This window comes from Acromyrmex echinatior, chromosome 7 (assembly GCF_024713525.1).
Source record: "Acromyrmex echinatior isolate Ae372 chromosome 7, ASM2471352v2, whole genome shotgun sequence".
Classification (NCBI taxonomy): domain Eukaryota; kingdom Metazoa; phylum Arthropoda; class Insecta; order Hymenoptera; family Formicidae; genus Acromyrmex; species Acromyrmex echinatior.
In genome coordinates, this window is record NC_141858.1 from 13,650,149 (window position 1) to 13,677,479 (window position 27,331).

The window sequence follows — 27,331 nt, forward strand, 5'->3', positions numbered from 1 at the left end:
ATAACGTTTTAAAATATATTTTACAGTTTAGACGATATTCAGTAAAGAAGAAAAAAATCAATTTTTTAAAAGAGAATTTTACTCCCCTAACGGGAAGCGTTATTAAAAAATATGTGCCTCTTATTTTTGTATATTTTTACATATCTAAAGCTTATTAAAATTGGAGCTCTTGGTTATGTAAGAATTTTCTTTCCTTGTAAGAAAAATTTAAAAGAAGAAAATCTCTCTTTCGTATAATAAGTTATAAGTCATAAACTTCTTAATTATAAGCATAAAATGTCTAAAGCTCTTAAAAAATTCTCAGCGGAAATTCAACGTCATATTCATCAAAGAATTTGTCACTATATTTTTCCTGGAGAAAATAAATTCTATAAACTATTTTTATAAATCATGTATTTTTTACGAGTTGGTTTCATACCGCGGATATCCTGTAGCGAACAAATTCATCCATCAAACGCCTTCAATCTCTCAGTGCCGTTTATCAAAAGTCCGTGAACGGCAAAAACTAGCTATACCTCGATTCTGTCCGATTCATCGTAACCCTCGTTGAAGAACGAAAAGAGGAGACAATCGAAAATCCTCGAATGCATCGTGTCGAAAGGATCAACGCTTCGGTGACCAAGATATCTGGTGGAAATCGCGTTAAACTTACACTCGAAAGCACCGCGATCTCTGAACATTATCTAGAATCATATCTGCGGTACCTGCAAGTCTCACGGGGATCGGCACCGATGTTGTTATCAGAATATACGTGTTTCCGGGTCAATACGCCGTGACAGCAAGTACGTGCAATAAGGGGAATAGCAGGGTCTTCTCCACATTGGAGCTACAAGCGATTCGAAAGCTCAATGGGATCGATATTCGTCACGCAAATGAATTTCCGAATTCGAAGACGCGAAGAAAGTCGCGGACTTGCGCAAAATGCATTCGTCTGGAGAAGGTATGTCTGGAAGGCGAACGATTGTCTTCTTTGCGATAGGCGTCCTAAGCGAACCGTCGATATTGCGTCTGGAAAGCTCGAACCGTGAGAAGTGAATCCGAATTCCGAATACAGCCGAATATTCAGATGTCGGATTACTGTCGAGATTGGAATAAATCAAATTCAGATGGCGGAAACGAATGGTATAAATCGGAAATTTAAAATTCTGCAGATTTGTCTTTTTCATTTCACATTATTAAATCAAAATGTACATATATAATATGTAATATAAGTATGTAGTTACATATAACAATAATAATGTGAAAAAAATGGAAGAAAACAAAAAGCCGACATTTTAAATTCTACTGTATATTAATTCTATTTTTATTAATTTATTATCAATTAAGTTATTATATACAATAAAATAAAAACAAAATAAAAACAATGAAATGCGTTTCGAAAAAATTGGCAAAATATTTACATGGTTTATTCTATGCAATGCTATTAATGTAGTGCAGTATTTTAACTTTTTCAATTGACGGCACATTAAATAGTAACATTTATTGAGATATATGTAGATGCACGCGCTTCAATGCTCACCAAATCGGATACAGTTAACACAACATTAAAAAATAAACAATTAAGTTTTTTTAGAGTTTGTTTTTATTTTATTCTTTTGAAAGTGATTTTACAGCAATGATATCACTTTGGTCAAAATGAAAGCAAATATAAAATAGAATTTTTGTAATTTTTACAATTTCAAAAATATTTTTCGTTTCGCGTGAAATATTTTTTATTCCCTTATTCGCTTTTTTTTTTTATTTATTTTTAAATTTTTCACTTCTTTGTGCCTTTGAAATTTTCGCGACACGTGCGGATACCTTTTGAGGTACATCGGTGTGCTGCGGCACATTGTTTGAAAAACACATGATTTAAAGTGTAATTTTTCCAATGTTTTACGTTGGTCATCACTCAATACAGATTTACAGAAATTACAGAAATTACATTTCGAGTTTCTTTCAGCAAACATGTGATGTTGCAAAACATTTAGTGGTTTGCGTAAAATTTAATGATTACTGTGACGAAGTACAGAGAAGATGCATCCCGAAATAAATTATTAAAGTTAATTCGAATGGACGAGGAATCGACTTAATTACGGGGACTTGTTCCGTATGCTACGTAGCGAAACTCTGAATCTTGCAGAATGCTCGTAGATGGGCGCACCTAGCACTTTGTACTCGCGCCTTACATATCGTTGACCCAGTATCAAGTTGCTCTAACTCCGTTGGATGCGAGTTAGATGAAATTTACGAGAAATCGCGGAAAACTTTAAGCTACCGAATGATTAATAACGTCGTTTTCAGTACCGCCCGCGGAAACTCCTTAAACATAATCCGCACAAGTCATGACCATTTCAGTACTTTATGGCACATGTAAGTAATATAGCGATGAAATAAACTAGAATTACTAATGTAGACCCATTCAATTAGGATCAACTAAATAATTAGAAAATTAATTATCGGATAGGTACTATGGCATAATTGATAGCTGATTAAATATTTTATAGAGCAAGATGCTTAATGCAAGAAATAAGAATATGGTATTCTACGATTTATTTGAATATGCCCTAAAATATTATTACAATTTAACTTTAGCTTTATAACTGAGAACTCTCTTTAAACATTTTCAGCGAAGTTTTAAACGAAATTTAAGACTTTTAATAAATAATTAAATCGCTCGAAAGATTGCAAATAAAATTTTAACCTTAGAAATATATTTATAATGTAAAGTTTAATTATGGAAAGATTTAATATCGCAAATAAAAGAAATGCGAGAGATTTATGAATGGAAAGAGTGAGTTCTAAAGAAAACTAAAGAAAAATCCATCTGGAATACATACATCAAATTTATAACTAAGAGGAAATGTGAAGATTAAATGTATTATTATGTCGGATACTCTGAGATATTTCTATGTATTGGAAATATGACGAAGAGAAAATACGTATGGGCTGAACTGTTGTATTTCTGTACTGAACCAAATTACATTAGAAAATTTTCATCTCTTTTTCTTAATTCGCATAAAAAGAGTATTATGTTTGCTCTAGATTTATTTGTCTATCGATCGGTTTGGGTTATCATCATAGAGCGGCTGATAGAATTCGCGATGTCAGAAGATATAAAGCCATGTTATCGGACGAATGGAAAATGTTTCCTTATATTTAAAATGAGATATTGATTTTGGTTTGTCTATAGGCAGTACAGGAAGTCGAAGTTTCCAGCAATCGCGGAAATCACGTTGAATATGGATTCTGCTTCTAGGCGCCGCAAGCAGAATAATTTCCGACTTCGTCGACGTGATAGGAATTGAATCGCGAGAAAAATAAAGGTGTAGACGAGAAAAAGGGCGTAAAAGGGATAACAACTCTTCCATCTAGTTCACGAAGTCGCCAAATGTAGTTTCGCGTCGATCTCAATTCTCCGCTCGCTGAGTATCGCTTGCGTCGACAAAATAAAAAGCTCCTCGCGCGAAGCTCCCAAGAGCAATCTTATGTGTATTTGGCTTCCTCCGTCTCGTATTAGTACCTTTTTACAATGTTTTTTGTGTTTCAAATCATTTTATTTAAATTTAAAAGCACGTACGATTTACTTTTATTCGGCTTCTAAAATAAAAATGACAGAATATAAATTTTCTATTGTTTTTAACGTTTTAAACGTACATGAAATTTGAGAAAACTCACGTTTTTATCGAACATGGTTAAACGCTTTCAAATATTTAATTCTTTTCATGTTGCGTATTATGTGCTTTATAAAATATTGTATGTTTGCTTTATAGAATCAAACGTATGGATTTTAAAAATTAAAAAACGGCACGTGTTTTATTTATTTTATTTAATTATTATCTTCTTACGTTATATATCTTCATATACGTTAATGTGTAAAATGTTTGTTATATAATTTTTAATTATATTAATTGAATAATACAAACGTACAACGAACGTTGTAAATATACTTCAGTATCTAAAGTTTGATCGTTTTTCGTAGTTTTTCTGCTTTATATGCTAACAGACGTTTACACACATATATCACATAGACGCGTTATATTTCATAGAGACAAAGAAAGAGAAATTGAACTTTCATGTTTTATGTAAATTATTATTCGACCGTAAATATTTATACGTGTTTAAAAGTATTATATATTTGCAAGTGATATGAATTTATGTATGGGAGCATAGTAGTACGCATTGGGAATATTCTGCATCTAGTAGTGTATAACAAGTTACTTCGCAGTGCAGAGGTGCAGTCACGTGCCAACTCGAAACCCCAGAGAATTTTATATCGATGCTACAGTTAGTTTTCTGCTCATAATTTTTTTAAAGTTCGGCTTAGTACATACGCACTCGTAGTATTCCCTAGAGGAAAATAAATCTACTGTATGTAATTACTTGACAATATGTCTACGAATATATCAATCTTCAACAAGTGCATAAAAAAAAGTAATAAAATAATAATAAAATAATAATATATAAAGATACGTTAACTGCAAACTTTAATTATAATTCATTACAAATATATATGCATATGTGTTTATAATTATCTTTTGTATAAAAAGATTGAGTTTTTCAGTTCATGTAATTAAAAAATAATTAAATTAGGCAACGTAAATTTTTCATCATAAATTCTCCATTGTTTTCTTATTAGTAATAAATTTGTAATGGACAAAATATGAAAACGCGGTATTTCTATTTTGATATTAAATAAAAATGTGATTTTTTCCAAATGGACAATAGTAAATTTTAAAAATACTCACACTGCATTATATAATGCGTTTAAATATTCAGTAAACGAAACTTTCGTATTTGTTCAAACAACAATTTTTTGCCATCTGCATATTCGGGTTTATATCTTATTTTAGTACATGAAATATTTTGTATTTTCGAAATGCGTTCGAATCAAATAATAAATAGTCATACAAAAAACATTTATTGTTTTATCATCTGTCGAAAAGCAGCTCATTGTGTTATGTATTAATCAACAAAAAAGCAATGCGAACTACACGGATTAAAAATTCTACATGTGCGAAAACAGCATTTTTCTTCACTAGGTTTTCCTAGCGAAATGAACAACTCAATCTCTTCGTTGGCGCGAATGTGTGTATGTGTGTGTGTGTGTGTGTGTGTGATCAATAGTTAGCAATAGGCGACTGGTCCTTCAAATATTCGATTGATACACGCGCGAAGGTGTCCGATGCGAAATTAATCCCAGACCATCGCAAGGGAGGCTTTTATGGCTTTTCGATACAATCCGGCCACCTGCGTGTGATTTCGTCTGCATTCGCCTGCGTGAATTATTTAGCCCGGACCGAGCGCGATGAAACACGAACTTGGCGGTATTAACAGGAGATTATGGTGCATTCGAACCTGTATCTCGCCGGTTATAATTCTGGCTTTTGCTACATACGCAATAAGAAATACATTCGTGCTGAATGTGTTCGAAAAAGATCGGTTTGCAGTTAGACTGGCGTACATTCGTGCACCATCTGTAACAGCGATATTTGCAGGTTCGGATTTACAGCGGTGGAAAGTACGCGGCCGAATTGGTCCAGAATATCTCAAAACGACCGAACATTTTTTTCAATCACAGACATTACCGAAAACTGACGGAAATGTAGTTATTTTAACACTAGAAATACCGAATATAGTCACTATATTGATCGAATTGTCAAAATATAAAAATTTAAATTCCGTCCAATATTTTTTTATAAAAAATAAAATCGATGCTATATAAATGTCAAATTTGTTTTGACCGTTTACATCTGGATTACAGTTTTGAGATATTCTGGATATATTGTATAAAAATTTCATGCTTTCAAGCTCAAATTTATAACGATTTTACGCTGGCGGGAAATAATTTGTTATTATTAAGAGAGATAGAATATTCACGGATCATAAAGTATCTCTATTGAAGTATCCAAGCGACCTCGACTGCTCTTCACGGCCTCGGTCGCTCTTCTAAAATCGATTTTCTATGTAGGCGAAATCGGGGGATGCAACGGAGTGCATTATTGTGCTCGTTATTTACCGACGTGCAACGAAACGATCGTGCATCGTGCAGTCTCCATCCATATAGTCGCTATCGTTTCCGTTATGCTGGCGTGTCTGGGCGCCGTCGATGGTTTGTTTACGCGACGGGAAAATTTGCGACGTTAGGAAGTTTTTACTGCCCGCTCGTGCTTCGCCCCACGGTACGGTGATGATGCACTTACTTCGTAAGTGCAGTTAGTCGCCGGAGACTAATTGCTTGTCTGGTCTGTCGTGCACTTTTTTACATTAGGCGAGCGTTCCCTTGAAAATCTATGCTCGTAATACGTGACCGGTTTCGCGAGAAGATACCCGAGATATCTTTTCCTATCTCGGCTACCAGCTAAACTGTGTAAAATTTTTCGCTGAAACGCATAAATTTTACATCTGCATGCAGATGTAACTTTAATTAACAATACTTTAACGTAACTCTCTCATTAATTTAATTTTATCATTCAGTTGTTTATTTCGAGTATAAACATTTTAATAATTTATAACTAATAATGACCTGTTTAAAAATAAAAACGAAGAAGGCTATGTTTAATCAAAACAGGTGCCTAGTAATATTTTTGTGTAAATATATTTACAATTTTCAGTCAAGCAAATTGAGCGCCGATTATTTGTTTGTTTCGAAAGTATAGTAGTCTTAAACTGAAGCTGGAGTATTTAATATATTATAAATTAAATTGACAAGCAATTTATTATTGATACTAATAAGCATGTTTAAAATACTGCAGAGAATAATAGTCATGTTTAACGTTAATTGTCATTGATAATACAATTCACGTCCACTATACAATAGATTATTCTAACCAGAGCTGTTGTAGCTAGGTCAAACCGGATCGTACAAAGTTAATCTAGGACAATGTACACGCTGCGTACAGTAATCTTATTAAAGTTGCATCAAAGTTCCAGTTAGATCATATCGTGAGACAAGTAGCCCGCAGTATACATTGTATACAAAATACATCACATGGAGAAATCTGGCAATGGACCGTAAAATTCCATTCTTCGTAAGTAAATAAAGCCATCCGTCATGCGATACATTGATTTGTCTTTCGGAAAGAAAACGTATTGTATTATATGAAAACGTATTGTATTATATGTACTGCAAAAAAGTTTTTCCGCTAAAATAATCAAGTACAATAGAATATTGATAGAATTTTCAAATTATATAAAAAGGATGCTTGTAGAACACTTATAAAATATGTTTATAAAATCAAAATTTTGTAACTTTTAACATTTAGATTTAAATCTTATTTATAGAAGTTGATTTTATTTAAAATTATATTTTATTTTGAGCTAACTCTCTTTTTATATCGAAGGCAAAAACGCATTTTTATTATGACAAAGATAATTTTTATTTTTATATATAATTGAGTAAAGATATGTAGATGTATCTATATGTACGAACATTGCCTTTGTATACATGTAGATATATGTATTCATCAAGTTTCTATATCAAAATCAACACTTTCCGGTAAACTCAATATTTTTATTAATAACGTTTTTAGCTACGAAATAATTAATTAAGTGACCTAAAAAACAATACCTGTTATTAATTAGATTTTAAGAAAGAGAGTTTAGAATCATGTACAATTTTTCATGTATTAGAGAACGTACATTAAAACATAGTAACATCGAAGTAATTTTTTTTCAATAAAAGTAATTTATCTTATCTTTTTATATGATGACTTGATAAATATATTTGTTATATTTTGGAGCTTAGCTGTGGAAAATATAAATTGTTAATCACCCGAATAGTGCTGCATTCATTGCACACGTATCTGACGATGCATTCAGTGTCACGTATGCAGTTTACACCACGCTACGGAATGCAGAATGCATTTGCGATGTTCGCAATATCCAAGTACACGCAGGATATAAATTGTATCCGATACTCTCATCGTCAATCGATTAATCTAACTATGGCTGTATGTGCTGCACGTCGTATAATTGATCTTTATATTACAACACGTTATGTGTTAAATATACATGACAGTCATCGTAAGCCAAATCTATTTAGATATATCAAAATTTGAAAGATTTAATTTAATATTTATGTTGGAAATATTAAAAGAATAAACTGAAATAAATTAAAAGCTTTAAATATTTCATCATTTTTTAAAGATAATAATTATTTAAATATCCATGTTGGAAATATCAAAAGAATAAACCGAATTAAATTAAGAACTTTAACATTTCATCAATTTTTAAAGATAATAATATCTAAATCTAATAGAAACGTTACTTTTTCCATATATACAATGATTTATGTAACTGATCAAATGTGCTACACAATAATTATTTAATTGATTAGAAGACAGCAACAGCCTTTAATATGAATTGTTAAAGTCGTGAAAACACAATCAAAATTTTGTAACTTTTAACATTTAGATTTAAATCTTATTTATAGAAGTTGATTTTATTTAAAATTATATTTTATTTTGAGCTAATCTCTTTTCGAAGGCAAAAATGCATTTTCATTATGACAAAAATAGTTTTTATTTTTCCGTGTCATGTGATGATTAATATAATAATAATAAAAATTCAATTCAAATGCAATTAACAAATTCATTAACGTTACTTATTTTATTATCATTTCTATGTGAAACAGTTATATAATTTCTATAAACCATTCTCTCTGTCTCCTCTCCGGTTTGTGGTAATGTGACCTGAAAAATTTCTCGTAATAATCATGCTTGTAACGCGCAGAATGCATTGTGCTGCGAGCACCCGACTACATTTTCATAAATTTAGAAATTTATTGCATAAACGAAACTTCATGTGGATGGCTTGTCGATGCGTTCACGCGTATTATATGCTCACGTACAGATACTGTCCTGTAGCATTAAGTAATTCTATTAAAACGTGCGCATTTATCGCTATATAGTCTCATCTCATTCGATCGTGTTCGTTAATACTAGATCAACATCGACTACGGGATTTCTAAATAGTATTTCATTTCGTAAACTATCCATTAAAGTCTTGTTTCAATATAGTTCCTCAATCTGACGTTAATTGACAATAATGCGTCACAGCCCTGTCCGATAATATTAAATTACTATCACTGGTTTTCTACTTCCAATCAATAACGAATGGTTGACGAGTAATAGATCACCATTGTATTTTTAGCCTGTCGTATTTCATTTCGAAACAATCGTACTATTTTATTTGCGAATCCTTCGCCGGATTTATCGTCGCCGTTTTTCTTTAATTAAATTTTCGCAGATGCTATCTATTATTGTAACTTATTTCATTTTCAATTAAAAAAAATATTTTGCGCAGTAGTTCAATCAATAAATCGTTCAATAAACTTTAATAATCTTTAATTAATTGTTTTAAGATCTTCTTTATTTTAAAACAATTAAAGAAACATTTACTAGATCCTGCATGGAAAGAAGAATGTTGCTGAAATATCGAAAACTTTAACTAGATATAGATCTGCACTGGATTTTGTAATACTTAACGACAATTATCGTTATATTGCACAGCTTTTTTTTCTTGTATAATATCTCTGCAATAACAATATAACGATAATATAACGATGCTATCGTTAAGAGTTACAGAATTCTAGTGCGGGAAATAATTATGTAGAAAAGCATAATGAACAACGCTGCAAATTTTGGTATTCCAGCAACTAATTTGAATATTCTACACAGTTATTTTGATAGTTTAACACAATTATTTCCAGCTCTATATCTAGCTAAATTTTTAGGTACTTCAACAAAATTGCCTTTTCTATACACAAAGATTTCTACGAAAATAATAGCAATTATATTTTTCTGACGCTTCTCTATTATTTAATAACGAATGTATTTTCAATCGAAAATAAGAAAGAATGTTTAAAGCACTTATCTGAAGCGGACGTTTGCAGTTTTCCAGGGGGTTGCCTGAACCGGATTCTGGGATGTTGAAAAAAAAAATGCTCTTCTTTAGCGGGGATTTACGGAATGCGATAAGACCTGCTGGAACGGGTGAAAAAGATGCTCGTGCGAGGAAGATAAGGAATTTCGAGAGGTACCCCTCCCTTCTTTTTCGGTGAAGCGTAAATCCTTTGCCAGGCAAGTCCTTTGCTCATCCGAGGACGGTGGTGAGAGGATATGCGCCCGTAGCGTGAATTAGATCGCGTTCTACGTACATATGTATAATGTAAATTGGATTCACGATGATTCGGGTGAAATGTCTCTCGTGCTCCATGAAAAACTGTCACGTCTCGGAAATTTCTCAGCGCGGTGAGCGATCCCGTCTCTCGATCCTCATAAATATTTATGAAGAAGCTATTTGCTCCTCTCTCTCTCTTTCTCTCTCTCTCTCTCTCTCTCTCTCTCTCTCTCTCTCTCTCTTTCTCCACTTCTCTTATTCTTACGCAAATTATGTGTGAAAAAATGTGTGTTTGGAATTTCGCGACACGTTCATCGCGTCTAACTGCATCGGGAGTGTCGAGATTTCTTGTGTTGGTGACAAGGATATCTCGCGCTGAGTGTATTGCAGTGTTTGTGTACATCCAGTAACGGTTACGCAGTTTTTGCGAGTCGGCTCGCGAGACGGAAGGTAAATATAAACAGACGCCGTGGGCAGCCCATTGTATATATCATAGTGTCGTTCATTGTGTCGTGCGTCGCACTCGGCGGAGAGGTCTGATTTTTAGCACACAGATTGATTTTTACCATCTCTCCATCTGCAATTTAGGTCCGATTCAAGTTTTTTTTATTGTTCTAGATTTCAAAAAATGTAGAAAAATTTAGGAATATTTTTCAACATTTCCATTACATTATTCAATATACAGATATTACGAGAATCTTTAGGAGGAGGAACATCAGACTTTGCCTTCATTTATTTCAAAGTACTAAAAAGTAGATGGAGGATTTATAATCATTTTAATGCCATTTTGACGCTGTTTTAATGACTTTTTGTTTTGACTTGGGATGTGTCCATTGATAGTTGAAAGAAAGTTCCGTTGCGTCATTAAAGTTATTAAAGTTGAGATAATCTAATGGCCCTGTTTCACGAAATCCTGTCCTGCTTCCAGAAAAGCGTGGCATTTTTCTCACGACGGTTCATTTATCGTACCTATTGTGCGTTTCTTGACCCTCGTTCAGAATCCGTATTGACGTTTTCCCGAGAATTTTCGTCGGATTTAAAAGGCACACAATAGATTCCCGCGTTGCACGCGGTGGGAGGCAATTAAATGTCCTTCCATTTATCAACGTATCGTACACGAGCATCGGAGCTCGAAATCAAATCGCATTACGTCGTATTAATACAATTATCGCATAACGATATCGCTAAATCATTCGCACGGTAACATTAATCGTATTAAAGCGTGCGACGTTAATCGGTAAGTCTTTATTATGATATACGTTTGAACACGCAACAATAACAAGTCTTGTTTTGAATTTCGCGGCGCCGCGCGACGCTGTATGTTTTGAATAGCGTCGTACTTCACTTTGAGCCAACGTCACGACTGTCCTTGCAGGATTCGCACCGAAAAGACGCTTCTCTCGTTCCCGCTGAATCATCCTCGTTGTAAGACTTGTAGACGAATTCCGCGATACGGACGAATATCTGTCGAATCGAGTGACGGGCGATCACCGTGAAGCGTTAATTAGCGGAATAATTCGCTGTCGCGTGCGTCTCTCAACCCTTGTCACTGCATCGCGCCGTTCTGAATTACGTCCATTCGACGAGACCTTCGCTCATCCGTTTCGCATTGTTTGCCGAGTGACGAAACATCGAGGGGAAAATGCCGAACGGATTTTCGAGACGAATAGTACCTTTATTTCGCAACTTGGAAGTTTTCTTTGCTGAAATCGACTATTCCTGTAGAACTATAAACTAGAAAGTATAGTCCAGTGAACATTTCCAACGCGAAGAACATTTCCAACAGTTGCAAAATAAATGCCTTGCTGAACTTGGTCATTAGGTATGTAAGATAACGGTTGCTTTCCTTCAGGCGACACAGGTGCCTCTTTCAAGTAAGAGACAAGATGTAGCAAGAGACAATTAACACAATGATCATCTTATATTTGTTTAACGTTGGTAAATAAACTTGTATCATGACGCCATGTTACATTTTTGTCTCTTGCTGGAAACATTCATACAAACATACATTTCTGTATCTGTTTCGGCATTCAATGAATAGTAAAGCGAGAAGAAAACAACTTCTGTCGACTCTGTCGCTTAAAAAGAACGCAGCCAACATTTTCTATGTAGTAATTGAATTCATATTTAAACGCGAATACGTCTCCGATTCGCGCCCTCGCGATCCGCAGGTTGCGCGCCACTGAGCGTGACGTCACGCTGCCACAGCGGTGAAGTTGGCAGCGCGTCGTTCGAATATCTCGAGTGCCTAACCGTTCGCGAGACGACGCGAGTCGCACGACGCAACGATTCGTCTTTTTGCGTCGTATTACATTCGATCTCATGCAAAATACGAGGCAGTGGCATATCGGAAGTGTCGGGAGATTTGCGGGCGGTCGTTAATTCGTGAGTGCGAACCCGGCAAATAGTGTTTTTCCTCCATCGACTTGCAGTACAGCCAGAAGGCGCAATGACAAGGTGGAAAAAATGACCGTTGGACGATGGATCGGCTGGTGAGTAAATACAGTTATATTTGCGTGATTAACTGTCCGGTTTGTTTGGCTTTGCGATGATTGAATGTTGTTGCACCATAGGAATTGCGCTTTGGCGCGCACTTTACATATCCCGTCAGCGCGTCATCATGAATTAACCTCTGAATCGAAACGTCGTGTCGACCTCCGATACCCGACGTTGATTTATAATCCGAACGTTCGACAAAATTAAGTAAATGAAACAAATAACTGAATTAACGAAGTTGATAAGAAGAATTATTACGATAATTTTTGCTGTATTAATATACTAAAAACAATGTACTAAATTTTGAGAAATATTTGTTTTATTGGTACTAATTCAACATTTACTTATGGTAAATAAATATTTATTAAATAAAAAAATAATATTTAAATTAAATTAATAGTTGTATTAAATAAATATTATATATTTACATTTAGTAAATATTCAGTTAGTATTATTTTATCAAATGTATATTAAAATTTAATATAATAATGCACTAAAAGAACACTTTTTTAGTGCATTATTATATTACTTTGTTAAGTTATTTTTTTATTAATATATTATCTTATATTTACTTTATTACCTACTATATTAAAAAAAATGGAAGCTTTAATTAAGAGATGCTTTTTAATTAAATCCTTTTATTCATTTCGAGACGTTTTAATTTAAAAATTAAAATGTAAAAATTCATATTTATAACAATTGTCATTTAATTGACAAGAGCAATTTAAGTTGGATTATAACAATAAAGAGTTGCACAATTATGCGCGTAACCGAATAACTTTATGATTAAATAATAGAAAGAATCTCCTATTTTTGACCGAGGCGGTGCTTAATAAGTAAAATTGAAATTCTTTGCAGGATTTTAAGTTGCTTATAAATATCATTATTAAATTGATCAATGTAATTTGTGCTGTTATTTCCAGCTTTAATTATTGCGTTTTTGAACCGTTTTTAAACCGAATCAGAGTACAATTTATGGAACTAAAAAATGTATTTGCAAATTTGCATATGAATGTTATTAAGTATCAAGATCCGCTTCGATCGAAAGTAGAATTTTTTATATTATTTGATTTATCGGTCTAATTTTTTCACTTTATCATAATTATTCATGATTAAATTCATGATTTTATTCATGTTTGATTGAACGCTGCCATCGCTAAATTTATCAGAAGCAGTTTACATCTGTTTGACGTTTAACTTCCGTACAGAGCACCTTGATATGACTTTACTTCGTTAATAGCGACGCGCCATCAAGAAAATATCGCTTATTTCCTGCCGTGTTTTTGTAAGAAACCATTTTACTTTCCATCGTCGTGCATCTCGTCATCGTCACATCCTCCTGTGAATGACATTAAAAACCTACTTAAGAAAAAAAACGTGGCAGGAATACATGACCTTCTGTAGCAGAGATAGGTTCTTTCGCCTTCCAAGTCCATTAAATGTCAAGATAATTTGCAAAAAGAGTGGTGGCTCGTTCAAGGAATCGCAGAACTACTCATGATATTCATGTTGACCATGTATTCCTTTCCGTTAATATCTAAGATTTATAACGCTTCTACGAACGACAGCTTCCGTTTTACGCAGAATAAGCGGGATAGCTTCGAAAGATAAACGAGCGCCGCGAAACTTTCTTGTACTTTGGAAATTATTAATAACGACAAAAATAATCTCAGCAGTTGTGAATTGGCGTCGCGCAATACAATCGAGAACGTATGTTCGTCGAGAGCAAAATCTTGAATTATGTCTAATTTAGCTTGAATACATATTGTTTATTTGCTACAGCAGTGACATAAATTTTCATTATATAATATTTGCAGGAAAAAAACGAAAAAAAAAACATATTTTATTTCTCCATAATCTGCTGTTATAAACAAAATTGCATTTTTAAATTAATATTACAATATTTTAATGATTCAAAACATTGAAAACTCATTTTTTCTGGAAAAAACTTTGCTTTTTGAATTATATTGTTGTAGCAAATGAACGATGCCTAGACATAAATAAAATAAATAAATCTTTATAAATCAGCGTCTTTGCGAGAGAAAACGAATTTTAGAAAATATATTAATATATAATTATAATTGCAATATATATTTAAAAGAAATAATAATAAAAATATATAGCTGACATATTTTTACTTAGAATGTGCATTATTATAAAGTATTATTTTAAAAATTTTTAAATTTTTCTTTTAAAAAACATACGGTTGCTTCGATTTTACCATAATTTTACGAGTGCGAGAGAAAAGGACAGGGAAATCTAATTTACAAATTAACGCGCGTGTCTCTTGCGAGACACAGACAACCCCAGCTAATTGGACAAATAAAACTTGCAAACGAGAAACCGCATTAACGTTAAATGCATAGCACGAAGGTGCATCATCAATTAATGCAACTAGTGGCTGAATATTTATAAAAAAAGTTTATCTAACAATAAATACGTTATCACATAGAGAGAAAATATTCAGAATATACGAAAATAGATGTTTATTGAATATCGCTGAAATTAAATTATTGCAAATGTGTGCATTTGATCATTATTTTATAAGTTATTAATGTAATGGATGTTTGTGCGGCAGCTTAATGTTTGCGTATACCATAATTATTACGCTTGTTCGATCAAGCACAGCGTAAATTGCAATACCGAATGAAAGTAATTTTATCGATATTAAAATCAATCGGAAAGATATTACGGCTCTTTATAACATGACGGTTGAAACGGAATGAAGGGATGCACATGCGGGATCATCGACGTTACTGAAATTGCAAATATTATTTTCGCGACGCTTTTTGGTATAACTCAATCCGAAATAGAGTAAATACGACACACCGAAGAATAATGCAGTTAATTAAATAACTGCGGTAGGTTCGTTAAATCCGAAGAACTGAAACGTGCATGTAATATCACATCTCGAAGTGCATCAGGAACAAGGAGAAATGCGATGTTATACGCTCCCCGATATTATACGCTTGTTGAATTTTTACCGGTTGGAAGTGTATTTTTTCTCTTTATTTTTTCCTTGTTTCTTTTTTTCACTCCTTCGCGTCGGATAAACGAATACGCGACGGGAAATTATTGGTGATAGCAGAGCTAATAGTCGCGATCTCGTTGGTTTATCTCGGCAAAGGGAGGGACGCGTCGCTACTCTTTTGCTGGCCGACCCGGAAAATCCGCACATGTATGCCATTTAATCGAACATCATGTAGAAACTTGCACGCAAAGAAAGAAGAGAAGAGAGGAAAGAAAGAGAGCGAGCGAGCGAGCGAGGGAGAGAGAGAGAGAGAGAGAGAGAGAGAGAGAGAGAGAGAGAGATTGTGAAAGAAGATTACATTACAAAAAAATAACCGGAAAAATCGCACGCCATTAAGTTAGAAAACCGAAGAGTCGATATTGATATTTCGTGGAAGAGAAGGGTTTCATTTATTGCAGGATGCACTTCAGAAAGTACCGATGTGCATATGGAGCGATATCAAATGTGAATTGTGCACAACACGAAATGCTGCAGCTCTCTCTCTTTCTCTCTCTCTCTCTCTCTCTCTCTCTCTCTCTTTCTCTCTCTCTTTCTGTCTCTCTCTCTGCTGTCAAATGCACTTTGCCATGCATAGAGCACGTAGAACGTAGTTCGGGACACAGCGACTTAATGGTCCTCGTCCAATTACCGTTATTAATTGTCATTGTGATATATACCGCTGTACATACATAGCAGTTACTATTAACGTCTGACTGCGTTTACAGGAGCCTTTCAGACCAATGTGTGCTTGGTTCGCATATTACCAGGTGTGCCAGTCGATTAGAAAATTGCGTTCCGATGCGTTTCGTACCGATTATGAAATCATTCGTTCGCCTCTCTATGTAAAAGCGGGCACGAAATACTGTAATATGCACGCGGCCACAAAATAAGAATGAAATATTGAAGATTATTGAATTTAGTACCAATTATCACAGTAATGAAGTTGCAAATTAGCTTTTAGCGAAAAAAATCCACGGTTACATAATGTGAATGAAATCAGGTTACGACATTTTAATACTAAATCTCAGTGAAGCTTTTTAATTATCGATATTGATAATCTTAATTATGATTCAAAGTAAATATCTGTTGATGAGAAAGGTTTAATATATGTCCCTGTGAAAAATAAATTTTCTCTTTATATCTTTAAAATATTTTATGTCTATTGTGTGTGCAATTTATTAAATAGCTAAAATACACAAGAATGTGTGTAGAATAATATTCAATAGGAATTGCGCAGGATATTCGCAATGCTTTCAACACCATAATGTTACATGTATAAACAAAAACGGTAGACTGTAACAATATTATTTTTTGACGGAAACTGGGTTACTAAAATGGCTAAGAAAATAGATACAAGAATGCATTATGTTAACACTACTGAGAAAATTTTACTGCGGCTGCGGCTGTGAGACATAATTAACCGCAAAATTTTGTTTGGTATACTTCTTGATTAATAACATAGCAATGCATTTAATTGATTTTCATATAAATATTTTTATATCATAAATATTTAATGAAAATTCCTTTTTTTAACTGTTACCGAATTTTGATAATAATGTTTAATTTTATAAATTAAAAATTTTATTGCAAGTTTTAATACATTATTTATATAATGTAAAAAAAATTTTATTATGATTAATTTTAATAATTCCAAGTTAAAGGCAAAAGGGCTACGAGCCAAAATTTTTTTTTGATATAAAAATTGGTAGATAAGTAAAAGTCTTAATAAATTAATTATGAAATTTAATAACATGCCGGCTAATAATAACAAACTTTTCGATCACGATCGGATCATTATCAATGTTTACAAAATATGTCTAAACGTTAAAAAACATAACATTTAATAATTCCATTATCAGCCAGTTGATATAAGATAAATATGAGAAATTAGTTAATTTTATTAATATAAATTTTATTTTAATTAAGTATATTTTCAGAATTCTCTCTACAATATTTTTTTTTATTTTAATATAATTACTTTAAAACATCATGTCACAAAACTTCTTGAATTTTCATCATTAAAGTAACAACGGAAATAAGCAGGAGCTAAGGTATTACGTCATGTTCTGAAACCGTCAACAAGTTAGCGTTGAAATTCAATAATACTCGTATGACAAGTTTGTAGTTACTGATATTAATAATGGAAGAGGAGTTTAATTGGAAACTAACGCAATTCGAGCGTCACTGTACATGAACAACGTCGACGTGTTTTTGAATATGCAAATTGTACTATCATATTAAGAATGCCATTGTACAAGAAGTAATTTGATGCCATAGACTGTGCACGATTATTTTGCGTTAACGAACGCTTATTTATTCACTTCTCATTATTTCTAAAGTAACATTTATATTCCATTTAATGGTTCGAATTGACTTCTCGTTGACATTTTGCTGGAATCACTAGACATGTAACTCAAGTTTTACATATCATTGAAGCTTTACAAATTCGTTTTTATGAAGAGAAAGAGAGAAATTTTAATTAAATTCTTAAAAGTTTTCGCTATAATTTTATTGAAAAGTTGAAGAGTTAAATAATGAGAACAGCAGCAAATAGCTTTCTCTCGTTTTTTATTATTTATTTTTACAAAAATAAGAAATAATTTTAGAAGCATTGAAAAGTACTTTCGATAACGTTATTATTCCATCTGAAATTGAACGATAAATCAGCAGAAAAAGAATTTTGTCTCCACGAACTTAAAAGAAATTTATTTTTACCAATGTAAGAATTGAATCGCGGAAATGTTGGTGAAATCTCGTTTTACCTTTATTAAAACTGATATTACATATAAATCATGCATTAAATATAAAGTTTTATGATTACCAACTTGATCTGAAATATTCTAATCGATATTGTAATAAAGTCTGGAATCTCATTTTAGTATAGTTCATAAAATTGATTAAACTTCGCGGGTTTCCAGAAAGATTGGAGCGTCATTTTTGATATATTATAAGCATAGAAAAATAACGGATTTCAGAGAAAATAAAGGGAGACATTTTTTTTGCTGAGATAATCAAAATTTCCTTTAGAAAAAGCAATTTTCGTTGTTATATTATATTGAATGTCGAAATAATATCGTATTAATTTAATTACTTTATTTTAGATATGTTTAAATTTCTTATTAAGTAATTTCACAAAGATTTATGTAATGTTACAATCTTATTAAAATTAAATTTTTATTTTGATAAAAATACGTGTCTATACCGAGTAGTAAATTAGAGCAAATGTCGAGCAACTATTGTAGCGTGTAAAGTATCATTATTCTGATAATTTTGTTTAATAATTGGTCCTTTGTGCTTTTTCGAGAATAATATCTTTTTGTTTCAAACATACATATTTTTTAGAACATCAATTAAATGCGAATTTATATCGAAATATCTACTATGACGATTGAAGGGAAACTTAATCGTTCTTTAATGCTAACTGTAGAAAATAAACTCTACTTGAACATTACGATTCACTAGCGTAACGTGCGCAAACTGTGGAACGAGAGACCCACGTGGGTGCTGTGCAAACTGTAAGTCGATAGTCGATCCTCCATTGTAACCGCATGCATGGCGTATCGCGAGAGAGACAAAGAGGTGTCAGAATACCACTGGTTGCACCGTTTTGCACATTCATCCTAGATTACAGGGAATCGTTGACCGAGTTCTACACTCGCGCCTACAGGGCGTATTGTCATGGAAACTTTTGCGAAACATCCTTTTTTTTTTAACATTTCGTTTGGTGGCTATCAATTCGGTCAAATCAGCTTTGCCCATTTCCATCGATAGTACAATGCAATTAACGTTGACTGAAAAATGCTATCGTACCAAAGTACCTTGAAATTAAATAGCAAATTCAGTATGGTCGTGCGAAAAACTAACACATTAAAGTATCACATATGTAATGCATGGGACATTTCTCCGTTTCTTGTATTTACACAAAAGCTAGTGCGAAAAATGACGATTTTATCTACTTAAGAGAGATGAGAATTAGACTCCTCGTTATATTCCCGATGAGAAACTTCATAATTTTACTTCAATAAAGTCGAGAAAATTTTAAAGATAGAAAGATTCATTTTTCAGTGCCACATTTCTGCTATTAAATTTCCATTTGTGCAAAAATTATAGTTTTTTATACATATATTCTTTGTTAAATAGTAAAATTTACGACAATTCCATTATAATCAAATTTTCAACATTTGTAAAAGTTACATAATTTTAAAAAATTTAGACTTTTTTTCGTGAAGATTTCAGTAAAATTTCACAAAAGATTTTCTCTTAGTAATATATGAAAAATGATGTTTAGCATACGAGAAAGAATTTCGCAATTTTTCGTACGCAACAATTTTGATGGATAAATTATCTCAGCTCAAGGCTTCCGCGTTAATCTCCGTTGTAAGAGCGAACAACATGGAACGTAATTAGTCGCGGGCGTGTTCTGTGCTTCTCTGGGAATTCCAGCATAAAATGTAGAAATTGATGAGGAAAGCTTCCGCTCGTATACATGTTATTTTATTTGTTGTGGTTACACTCGGTTTTATGGAGAAGCGCGCAACATGGACGTTATCGTGTTCGATAAAAGTTAGGGTCTGTATGTTTGCTAGGGACTTGTCTCTATGCTCCAATATTATTCCATGGACCATTGGCGAAGTGCTATGTATATGTCCGACCGCAGTTAGAAACTGCAAGATTGGAATCTTTATTCAAAGGACGTAACGTTTTCAAAATACATATTTCGTACATTTGCGAGTGAAATGTATCAATTTTTATAAAATTATAATAATTGTTATATGCTGTTATGTAAAATCATTTATACGGAAAAATTTCATTTTTTTTTAAAAGAAACATTATATTTTTAAAATTATCAAATCTAAAGAATTATAATATTAATTTAATAATTACTTAATAATTATTTAAGTTTTTTCTTGTCCTTTTAGAACATATATATTATATATATGTACATATTTTAACTAAAAATTGAAGAAAATAACTGAAAACTAAAAGGAATGAAAAAAAAATAGAAACGAAAATATGTATAAAGTTTTCGTTTCTATGCTCTACGATAAAAAATTTTTCCATTAACTGGATTTTTTGCGTGACAGAAATGTGTGTAAAATGCAATTTGTCGATTACCTGAAAAATGGATTAAAAGTTCGTTTTACAGTAATTTATGGAACTTATACAAATATACGTATTTTATTACATTATTTACTGTTATCGGATATTTTATTCGTCTATTTTTATTTGTATTTTGTAGTTTAAAGAATTATATTTGTATTTGTATTATATCTCTAAATGTGATTATAAAGAGTATAAAAAGGCTTATAAAATTAAAACATTAATAATAACAAATTACAGACATATAAAAATCGAAAACGAAATAGTAAAATTTGAAAAGTGAAAGAAAATGTTATTTCAATGATAATATTAATCGCTGACACTTATTAGAAGTTCTCAACAAAATTAATGACTATATTGTCAGCCATCGCGTAATGAAGCGAAAAGTTTATGTTATAAAAACCAAACTTGACAGCATGTTTTTTTAAGAAATAAATAATAGACACATTCTTTCGCAAAGCAACGTAGAAAGATTCGGTGCATTTGATAAAAGTGACTGTTCTTTTATTAAAAATATTACACGTTTATCCAGTAAACGATTATTTTCGCGGTAATTATCGATTTATGATGCTTTGGACGTTTCATAATTATAATATTAATTTGCTTTTCTGGAAGGTTAATTACGATGAGAATTTTCTAGTTTCATCACTATCATAAATGATTGGATTGAAAATGTAATTTCAATAATATTGAAACATGATACTATCGGTTGTTTCGAAAGAGATACCGTGTAATTATTATTACTGCAATCACAATATTTCATAGAAAAGAACAAAATTATAGAGAATGATAAAATACACGTAAATTCTAAACAAATCCCCTTCCGAGTGTAATTACTTTTTAATCAAATCGAACAACGTGTGTTGAAGCATTTTGTTCAAGTCTTTTATTCAACCATTACTTTATCGTCCATCGCATTTGTCATATAAATAAAAAGTTAGCAGTGAATACAGCTAACGACAAATTTAATGCGAAAAATAATTTCGCTTGTATTCAGCAAAAAATGTAAACGAAAGAATTCTACCGTAAATGAAAAATGAATGTAATAATATTTCACAATATATTTTTGCCATCGTAATAAAAGTTATTTAAAGCTGAATGTAATAGGCATAACATTTTAATATCGCATGACGTATATATTTATAAATAGAAAATTTCGCGAGGCGCCCATATTTATAAATAAAAAATTTCTGTTCTAATAAAACTTTCAGAGTAAATTCTTACAATTAATCATTGGAACATTATATTGCGAATATTCCTCGAGAAGACGTAAAATTCTTCATAAATATTGACATTTCTGCAGAAATAGGGAAAATATTCGTACGAAACTATTTGATTTAACGATTGCGCGATACCGCGATTTAAAGAACTCATATATTGGAGTTAAAACCTCTCAACCGTGTAATGCCAATTCTTTTCGATAGTAAGCCGATCAATGTGAGTTAGCTTTCATATAATCCAACATCAATATCCGTTCACGTCGAAATACCTCGACGTGAAATCAATTTTGCTTTAAAATAACTCAAAGTGAACGTTAAAGGAAGCATTCTTATTGCCATATGAAAGAGTACTTTAATTAATTTCGCGTTTGATAGTTTATTACATTTAGACGAAGACTTGTAGACTTATGTGAACTTTTGAAAGTATTACTGTCAAAATTCTTTTGAAAAAGTAAAATGTTTAAATTTGAAATTTTAAAACTTTTAATTATAATTTTTTTCTATTATATATATTTTATATAAATTTTAAAATTTATTTTTACGAGCCATAATATTTTACAATATAGCAGATTAAAAAGTAAATAATTATACTATCTTTTTATTAATTTCTTTTTCTTTTAAACAATTTTTATTTTTTTTTTTTTTGATAATACTGTTAATATGTAAAAAACGAATAGATACTAGAAAATTTGTGTCTTATTCCTGTTAAACATTTTCGACATGATATTTCCTAATTTCTTTTTACTGAAACTAGTTAATGTAATGTAAATGCTTCAAATATTTTCAGTATTAATATATATTTCAACTTGATATTCACGAATTCTATAAATTCTCTGAAAGCGTTACATCGCGGTATAGCCTAAACTGCAACACTGAATGTGGTTCGTTCTCTCGCAATGCTCGAGCACTCACTATAAAGGTATCGGAATGAAAGTTTCACATATTCCCGCGGATTGTTTCACTCAGCGTTATTTCGATACGGTCCATCATTGGCGATTTATTGGCACGTGAAATTATCCTTGGGAACTCCGCGGGCGAAATTCTACGCTTGCGTGATTCCACAGTTCTCCGTGCGAATACGCATACGCGCGAATACAACAAATGGGAAACGTGTTAAACGATATCACATTGCATGCGACACTCGCGACGGACGAAAGTGCAGCAATCGAAATTCAGAGACGGTCGCCATCACGCGGATTTCGTTTTCTCTCTTTCTGTTCCACCAATAGCTGCATTGAACGAAGTTAAACTCGCGTCCATCGATCCGGAACTCCCTCAGCGAATGGACTTCTCTCTTAAAATTTTATTCTACCACGAGCTGTAGCATAGTAATGCGTAGTGATATAAAGAAAATCAACCACGGGAAAAAGATTTGTATTATTCGGAAAGGTATTGCGAAAGTACACAGTTGGCAAAAGGCAATATTTCAAAAACTTGAATGTAGTCATATGTTAAAGAACGCCATTAGAAATGCCGTTAGATCTATATTACATTATACTGTGTTATACTTTTTCTTATACGAAAAGAATTTTTCTAAAATATTTAAAATATTAACGAAATATCTAAAAATTTAACTAGATACGCTGATCTGAAAATAATTTTATTTTTATCAACATCAAAATAATTAGAAAACTCAAACATGATGAATGAATTTGTAAATAATTTTTATATTCTAGCAATCAGTTTGAACGTCTTATATAATTATTTTAATAGTCCAAGAGAAAAGTATCTGATGTAAAAGTATCTAGCTAAATCTTTATAAGGAAAGAACGATTTTCTTGAAGTATCAGAAAAATTTAGCTAGATATAAATTTGAAAGTAATTTTGTTGGATCATCCAAATTTATTCATAGATAGGACATTCAAAAAATCTTGACATTCTAGCAATCAGTTTGAGTATTTAACAAAATTATTTTCAGATTTGTATCTAGCTGAATTTTTAGGTACTTGAACAAAATCGTTCTCTCCAATTATAAAAAGAAATAAAAAGTCTTGCTAGATAAAGTTCTATCTTAAACCTCTGTTGTTTCATTTTCCATCAGTTAAAAAAATCTTTATCGATTTCTCTCGAAAACTAAATAACTCAAATTATCCAAAGCCATGTGATCGTATCGTGTGATTACCTTAACACGGAATGATCTGCCCGACAATAACCACCGTGATTCTACTATAACACGACCACAGTTGAAGCGGAGCGATAGTAGAGCCGTATCGCGCGTCAGGAAAGTCGAAAGGGACACAAGTGGTTCTAGCAATCAGAATTCAGAGACCATTTCCTTTGGCGACCAGCCTGGCTCGACCCGGCCCTTAAAGTCGCCCTTCTACCTCCCGAGTTCTCTGTCGCCACATCGCGCGCAGATAAACAGGAGATCGTACGCTCTCGCTTTGAAACTTTCCCGGGTAAGTTTGCCAGCTGCCGAGGTCGGCGAACCAGAGACGAGGCAGTCGCCTCTCTGTGTGGTGGTCTCCGTGTCCACAGAGATTGCGTCGGACAGAATCGATATCCTGGCGGAAGCGCGCTGCGAGACTGTTGAAATGCCCCTAATTGAACAGCTTACTTCGTAAAAGATTTGGATCAGCGTGCATTTTAATTCCGCGAACATTATATCAGCGAAATAACCTTTTAATAGTAACCTTTTATATGTATTTTTTTTTATAATAAAAATACTATATCTTGTAAACATTTCTTGAAAGTACGTCGGAATTTTATAAATGGAATTTTAAAGAAGAATTTGGCAATTCGAACTTAATTTGTAGGAAATCGTGGGTGACCAGGTAAATCAAAAGTTTTTTAATAAATTAAAAACGTATTTGGGAAACTATTAGAATAATAAAAGTTTCTATCAACATAGGAGAAGGAATATTTTCTTTGTATCCTTATCAGAATGCAAATTTCTCATGTAGTAAGGATATCTTATAATTAGGAAGTGATCTAATCAAACAATTTAAAGCAACATGCCCAACATAGTCAACAATATCATCAGAAAATACAGAACTGTTACAGATAATGCAGCAAGGAAACATTTTCCATCCATTGATCCACTGAAACTTTGGTTGTTGTTCTTGGTCTGTCAAAGTTTGTAATAGGAATTTTGATTCATCCAATATACCGAACAACCCAAAATACGTTTAACAATAAGCTTTCCTGTGTGCTATTGCATCTTAGAAATACGTTACCTTTAATCGAAATAATTGAAGTGATAATAAATAGTAAAATAGATATTTTTGATGTAAAAGAATTCAGTAATAAATAATCATTTTAAAAATATCTATAATAAATTAGAAGAACATTTCTTTAAAGCAATTCTTTTTAAATTTAAACAGATTGATAAATGTAGCATTATGCATGTATTTGATTAATGTCCATTGATCTTAATGTAGATTAACTTTAATCTTGGTTTAACTTACTCTTTATTTTTTTCTAATTTTTTAACTAGAAAAAGATAAAAAGTAAGTTAAACCGAGATTAAAGTTAATCTACATCGATAGAAACGGGCATAAATCGATTCTTACGTGATATTCTACATTTTCTTTTGCGCCACCTCTGAACAACAAGTTGTTTCTGAATCAAGTCAAATTTGCCGTAAGTTTATTACGGGAGCAACTGTTTCTAGCTCGATCCTAACCAAATCCTGGCCAAAACTCAATTCGTTCTACGCGTAAGTTTAACCGACGCCAACTCCAAGTCCTGAAGACCTATCTAAACCTAATATCGATCAAGTCTTAACTCTATCTTAACTCGTTCGAAATTCCGTTACGAATTAGCCCAGATTGATGTTTAATTTATCTAAATTAATTTTGTTTTAAAATGCAAATTAAATCTTTTTCTAATTTTTACATAGTTTGATTCTAATAGAATTTTAATTTGTGAATCCTATAATTTGTTGACATAACGCGAAACTTTTACTGATTTTACCAAAATGTAGAATAATTTTGCTGGAATATCCATAAAGTTCTATGATTTTTTCGCTTATGTTATCTTTTTGCGCTTTGCACAGATATCATATCTAAATTTTAAATTTTTATTTGTTATAAGGAAAGTAAAAGTTTTTATCACTTTCAAATTAAGTATGAAAGAATATCTATAAAGAAATTAACGATTTTATATAACCAAGTAAAAAGGTCACAATTTTTTTTCGTATATGTAATCAAGCGTTAGCTCAAGTAAAAAATTGATATCAATGTATAGTGAAAAAAACTTTGTTATGAAGGGAAATTTAATCAAAATGAGGGGAAATGATTTATTGTTTCATACAACATACCTTCCTTTCTTATCGACAAGTTTGATCTATATAACACGAACTCAATTTTATAAAATACATAGCCGCTATTTTTTCAATAATTCAAATGTACACAGTGTGGACCAATTATATCTATCGACGAGCGTAAACGTTTCCTCTGTTACGGATGTATTACAATACGTGATACTGTAAGTTACATGTGTCAATTGAAAGAGCTGTTCGGAACGATGTGTGTTAAAATTATTCGCATTCAATATCCAGTACAATTGTGAAGAAGAAGGTGTTTCTGGAAATATCGTGAATAATGAAAAGGTGATCAATATATATTGGTTCTTTTCCGATAATTTTTTTCTGCTCAATAATTACAATTATTGAGAAGTCTATTAAATTATAATAATATGTTATTAGTATCTACTAAAATTTTTCTATAATTTCCTTTTAACTCTTATTTCACATATAAATTATACACTGATTCCAGATTACTTGTGTATGTCATGGGTTATCTTACAATGTACATTACTAACAAAATAAAAAGAAGTTATGCATTTTAATTCTGAAATATGACTATATAAAATTTTATAATTTTATAATTTTTGCCAAGATGAAATTAATATTTTTCTTAATAAGTAACGCAATTATAATTTTTAGATTTTTTTATTATAATTAATTCACGTGCGCCTAATTATGATAAAAATATGCACTAGACATTCTATTAATACATTTCAGCAAAAATTGACAATTAAAATATATTCACGTTTAAAATGTATTCGGCTTAGTATGACTGCGGCGTAAAGTTGTAATCTGCGCACTTTTTTAATGAGAATTTAAATCGCTCACGAGATTATCTGACAAAGACAAATGCAACATTTTCGCATATTTCTGCATCGCGGGCTGTGTTATACCGCGAGCTCGAGTAGATAGACATGACGAAGGCAATGGAAATTCTTTTTCATTATTTTATTATACATCGTCGTGCAAACACAGCTAGATAAATGATGTAATTTCACTACAGTCTCCTCCTAATGCAACTATTTTACAATAGTCCGTAAAATTCTATCTCTGAGATTATTTTCAAATAAATAATGTATAAAGTTAATATAGACAAGTTGATCGTGGCAGAAAGTGTTTAATCGATAACTAAATCGAAATTTATCAATATTCTCA

The 27,331-nt window shown here is 32.0% G+C and overlaps 2 protein-coding genes across 7 annotated transcripts in view; one reads left to right on the top strand and one right to left on the bottom strand.

Annotated features, from left to right (window-relative positions):
* LOC105153444 (neural-cadherin) overlaps window positions 1–27,331 on the bottom strand; it is a 215,831-nt gene that overhangs the window by 90,850 nt on the left and 97,650 nt on the right. The window lies entirely within an intron of this gene.
* Window positions 7,274–27,331, top strand: part of LOC105153430 (uncharacterized) — a 240,439-nt gene continuing 220,381 nt past the window's right edge. For both annotated transcript variants that reach the window (XM_087408144.1, XM_087408145.1), the window contains exon 1: window positions 7,274–12,593. The gene's annotated coding sequence lies outside the window, so the exon portion shown is untranslated. The remainder of the gene's footprint in view (window positions 12,594–27,331) is intronic.